The sequence below is a fragment of the Notamacropus eugenii genome, chromosome 1, assembly GCF_028372415.1.
Source record: "Notamacropus eugenii isolate mMacEug1 chromosome 1, mMacEug1.pri_v2, whole genome shotgun sequence".
Classification (NCBI taxonomy): Eukaryota; Metazoa; Chordata; class Mammalia; order Diprotodontia; family Macropodidae; genus Notamacropus; species Notamacropus eugenii.
In genome coordinates this window covers 668,040,254-668,046,253 of record NC_092872.1, presented here as the reverse complement: position 1 = coordinate 668,046,253, position 6,000 = coordinate 668,040,254, and positions in this window count along the sequence as shown.

Sequence of the window (6,000 nt, the reverse complement as noted above, 5' to 3'; positions counted from 1 at the left end):
TGGATTCTGAGGACTCTGGAGGAGAGATTGAGGCTGATGATTTTGCACAGCTCTGCTTCATTTAAATCCAATTCACTTGCAAGTCAAGACATCACCCTTGTGACACTACTGGTCCTCTTCCAGAGCAAAGGATGAATAACAACAGACAAGACAGTTCCTGCTCTCAAGGAGCTCACCTTCTAATGGGGGAAGACCACCCATTGGGAGGCTTCATCAGCAAGTCCAATGGAAGAGCCCCCTCATCATTCGGGGGCATCTGCACAGCACATAGTGATGCCTCTATTTTAACCACTTCCACTGATATAATCATAGCAGTTTTCGATACTGAATCATTTGACAGTGCCAAGGATGTTGGTGGCAAGATGTTTCTATTTGGGGTCTCTAGTAGCTATGGCTGTAGTTGCAGTAGCACCAGCAGGAACAGTTGCCAGGTTATATCTCCATGGGGATTGCTTCCTAGGATGACAGCTAAGGGTACTGGACAAGAAGCACTTAGGGCTTTTGGGTTTAGGGCCCTGGGCTGTCTCCCTCAGTCAGAGGGGAGATGGTGGTCAAGGTGGTAGTGGTGATTTGACTTGCCTGGTACATGCTGCCCTCTTGTTTTTATCCCAAGCTCAGCTGGCTTGCCTGTCCTGTGGGTGGCAATTGCTTGGCATTTGGAGGAGGGGGGTGGCTGACCCCTTCTCCGCAGGCGTGGCCTCCCCAGATGATGGCTGTGAGGGCTCATCTAGAAGCAGGACCAGTGGTCTAAATGTTCTTTCCACTTTACCTTAGTTTTAGTGGGATTATAGATATATAATAGATATAGTCTCCCGTGCTCCTCTATCTTGTTCTTTTAACGATTTCAGGAGTATTAGTCTTACATTCCTAATTAGACATTAGAATACCTGGGGTTTCTAGACCTGAGTTCTAGTCTTTGTTCTGCCACAGCCTGTGTGAGCTCGAGCAAATCATTTAACTTCCCTGGTCCTTGGTTTCTTCATTTATAAAACAGAGATTGGATGAGATGATCTTTAAGACTGTAACACAGTGGAAGGAGTGGGTGAACTCAGTTCAAATCTGTCCTCCGACTTTTCATAGCTGTGTGACCATGGACACATGAATTAACCTCTCTCTCACTCAGTTTCCTCATGAATACAATGAGGATAGGAATACTTGTAGTACCTACTTTACAGGGCTGTTGTGAGCATCAGGTGAGATGCCATAAGGTGGAGAGCTATGCCGATTTTAAAGCACTTCGTACATGTAGTTATTATGACTGTTGTTCCTTCTCTCTCCAACATTGTATATTCATATAACTATGCATGAGGACAGAAAGCTATCTTAATGAATGCTTGCTGGTTCTGTTCCTTCATTAATCCAAACACAGGGCTGAGCATGAGATAGGAACTAGAAAAACTACTGATTTCAAAAATATATTAACTAGTTCAAGGTTTGGACCTTGTTTCCAGAAAACATATAGGCTATATTTCACAGTCACATTCTTTCTAAGGTCAGGAACTGGGCCCGGCAGAGATCAAGCTGGAACACACTGAGAAGGCTGGTGTCCTTAGACCTGTAACTACCATCTTCAACAATAACATAAAAGTTGCTGCAGAAATCTTTATCTGCCATTAGCTATTGGAGCAGGATTTATGAGTTCCTTATGTCCCAAGTCTGTATTGAAATCCAAGTTTAATAGTCTAAGGCTGTTCAGAGTAACACCCTTCATGCTGCCTGAGGGCAGACAGAGACAGGGTTTTCAGATTTCTATTCTGATTTAGCTTGTGCAGTCCAACTTGGTTTTAATATGTGTGCTCTGCAACAACTGTTCTGACTCAGCGAGTGAGCCATAGTTATTTCAAACCCGAAACTGGTGAGTGAGAAGTTAGTCCTTTGAACACCAGTGATAGCAGTCAGAGACAGACACTTTGGTTTTCTTTGCTGGCTTTCCTGAGGACACGTTTTGATGAGGGGACTCCACAGAAAAAGATGGAAAATGCAAATAAGAGGACTCTTTGGGGTGGGATAGAAGTCAGGGCAATGAAAACAGAGATGAGAAATACACTGTCCGCTTAAATCCTATGCTCTGCATCACTCTGAAGGAGAGAAATCAACAGCTTCTTAGGTGCCCCAACATGATTAAGGAAGTCTTCCTACTGCCTACGCCCATCAGCCCACAGGCTGCCAGTCACCTTGGGAGGCTGCCCAGGTTTCTGTGGAGACACTCTTTCCTTAATATATGGTTCATACCCGAAGCTTCCACAAGGAGTTTATAAATTCAATTAAACAAATGCAAATTCAAAAAATCTGTCCTTGAGGTTCTTCTGGGACTTGAGTTGGGCAGAAATCTGTCCTTTGTTAATCAAAGATAGTTGAACAAAGTAATATGATATCACATAAAAAGGAAGAAGCAGTTCTATAAATAAACAAAGCTTAGTTTAGGCTCCCTTGAAACCAAGCTCCTAGTTCAGTGAACAGGCATTTTTCAGGTTATCTGGGAGATTAGAGTCCCTAGGAATGACCTAAGAACTGCTTCAAGAGAGCATAAAGAAAAAGGATATAAAGAGGCATAGGGGAAATTCCGATCTGTGATAGGAAATTAAAGAATATGAAATGGAGAATGAAGGGAAGAGGAAAAACTATTGAATTCTTGGATAATGAAGCTCTTTCTATTGATCTTCTGAGGAGGAAGGAGTTTTTGGGTTCTGAAGAAATAAGCTATGGATCCATGGTAGTCATTCGAAGAGAGGTGATTCCATGATGGTCAGAAGATGAACCCACATGGTAGCTGATGAGGGCTGCCAGAGAAGTCACAAGCGACAGAGAGGCCTGCTGTCTTCCCAGTGCATAAATCCAGGACATAATTGAGAGCCTCCTCAGACTTGACAGACCTGACAGCCACTGCCCACATTCCCACTGATTCATGTGGGGACAAATCATTCTGCCAGGAGGAACCTAGAAAGTATTGTTACGAATTAGGAAGTCCTATACTAGAAGCTACAGACTTTAGTGGGGCTTTTATCCCTGTTGCCAACTGCAAGTAGAAGCATCTGAAAAGAAAGGTGGATCTGGAAAGTGAACAGATGCTTAAAAGTTGTGTTTTGAGAATGGATTGGATTGCTAGATCATAGCTTAAAATATACCAATAATGGGTCGTGGCCAGAAACAGAAATATACTTAAAGAAGAAGAGTTATATGTTTGTATGAAGAAATATAAAACTGATCAAAAGACCTTTAAACTAAAAGGGATGAGGGAGAAAACCATCTAAATAAGTATACAGATATATGTATATTTACACATATATGTGATAAATCTAATGTCATTGAAGATGGTAGGAATAACAGAAGGAAATCCTTAATAGAAATGACCATTGGAAAGAGTCAGTATCCAAGAAGAGAGCCATCAATAGAATCCATGCTAGGTGGTGTAGTGGATAGAGCACTGGGGTTGGAGTCAGAAAGATCTGAGTTCAAATCCAGTCTCACACTTATTATCTGCGTGCCTTACCCACAAGGAATAGAATAGACATAAGGGGAAGATAAGTAATATTGCATATAAAAATATACTCAGGAGAAGAAATCCATAAACTGGAGGGGATAGGGGCTGATAAAGAAACATGGTTCAGAACATCTGGATATTGGGATGGTAATGGAGAAACTAAGAGACAGTGGTGGGACTAGAATAAGGACCACTTGTATTTCTATAGACAGATGAGGAATCAGATCCCAAATCTGGCATAGAGGCAGGATGTGGGTCACAGGGAATTTCAACTATTTGGACATTTGATTAGAATGGAAGATGCTTGAGGCAAGGGCTATTTTTCATTTTTGTTTTCATATTGCCCTTGTCAAGCATAGTGCTTTGCACATCAAGCACTTAAGTCATTGGGGTGCTCCTGAGTTAACATGAGCTGGAACTCTCTCTATGTCAAAAGCAAAGCAGTTAATAATGATTGACTTCTCTTAAGGATAACTTCATTCATCACGCAATGACCAACTTTGACAGACTTACCTCTTCTCAGTAATGCAATGATCTAAGACAATTCCAAAAGTTTCATGATGAAAAATGCTGTCCACATTCAGAGAAAGAACTGATGGAGTCTGCATGCAGATCCAAACATACTATTTTCTTTTTCTCTTTTTTTTTTTGCTTTCTTGTGGTTTTTCCCTTTTGTTCTGATTCTTCTTTTACAACATGACTAATGTGGAAATAAGTTTAATGTAATTGTACATATATAGCCTATATCAGATTGCATGCCTTCTTGGGCAGGAGAGAAGGGAAGGAGGGGGAAATTTTTGGAACTCAAAATCTATAAAAGTGAATGTTGAAAACTAAAAATGAATGAAGGAAAGAAGGAAGGAAGGAAGAAAGGCAGGAAGGAAGGAAGGAAGGAAGGAAGGAAGGAAGGAAGGAAGGAAGGAAGGAAGGAAGGTTAACTCCATTATTGAAAGGATGAAGGAAATGGTGAGGGGAAATGATGATGTTCTTCTGGACCTAATTCCAACCAATAAGAAGCACCTGGCTACAGACATAGAAATGATATAAACTTGAGGGGAAAGTAGCGTGAGTGGGGAGTGACTCCTCTGTCTTAAAATTTATGACAGAGGATGAGAGGAAAGGTGGACACAGTCTCAGGGGCTTGCAGAGGAGCAGAGGATCCAGAATAAGGAAGGTGAGAGGCTTACTGTCTGAATTGTTTTAAGAATATTCCTTCTACATTGTGGGGCTTAGGGGGAACTGCCCCCCCCCCAAATCTGGAAAATTCGCATAAAATTTTTTGGCTCTCCCTTCATAACAGAGAAGAAGTCTGAATTATTATGATATTAGAAGATAAAACATGTTGATATTACACAATACCATACGTATATTTTATACATTTCTGAGTTTCTAAACTTTTTCTGTCGTCTGCTAGCCTTCGCCTGTCATCTGCCACTACTGCAAAACTCCCCCAAAATTCCAATTTAATTTCTTATGTTGACCCGTGATATAGCAAAAGCATGATGGGGAAAGTCACAGTGTAGAAGAGATTACTGGAAGGTGTTCATTTCTGGGCACTAAATAGTTCTCCCCTATCGAGAGAGATAGGCAGGGTGCCCCCTTTGAAGATTTAAATCTACAATTTGTCTTCAGCATCATCTCTCCCTCGACCTCTACTTCCCTGCCATTGATCTTTTTTCTTACTTTCAATATTCCACTCACATGGCCTAGGCACATAAGACTCTCATGCTTTCATTTACAAAAGAGAAAAGGGTATGTTTTTAAAACTGAAATACATTAGTCTCATAGTTTCATCTATCAATCAAGGAAGTAAACAGTAAACCTACGTGAAGCCCCTGCTATAAGTCTTGCACTAGTTCTTGGGGATTTAAAGACAAAAACAAAAGCCTGATTTTCTCAGTGTTAAACAGAGCAATGAGAGAAGTGTTCAGCTAAAATGAAACTCCCTTTTTCCTCTTCTGGTAACCCCCCAATATTCTGTTGGATAGAAAACTTGAAGTTGTCTTCTAGCCTCAGGATTTTTAAAAATGAAGTTCAAAAGTGCCTCAAACCAATCTTGTTGTTTGGTTCATAGCTCAGATTTAAGCCACAAATTATAAAATGATAAATAGCTTCAAATGCCTTCCAGGAAAATCTGTGTTTTCAAACTTAAGTTATGCCAATCTGGAAGAAGTATGGAGTATAACTACTGACCAATATACACATTATATCCTGCTGAAGAATTTTTTTTCTTCAGAGATTGCTGTGGTTTCTGAATATTTTATACAAGGAAAATGAGAAAGGCAAGAAAACCATTAAAGATTTCATGTCCCATGTCACTAAATGCCTATACATGGATACTTTGTTTTTTCATGAACCAAAGGAATTAAAAAAACTCAAAACACCAAGATCTTATTTCAACTACTTGCCATATCAGAATAGTAAGAAATGGTTTTATGTTTCAAGAGGAAAGAGACTACAAATATTAAGTATGATCAAGCAGAAGATGGCATCTCAAATTCAACACATCCAAAATATGT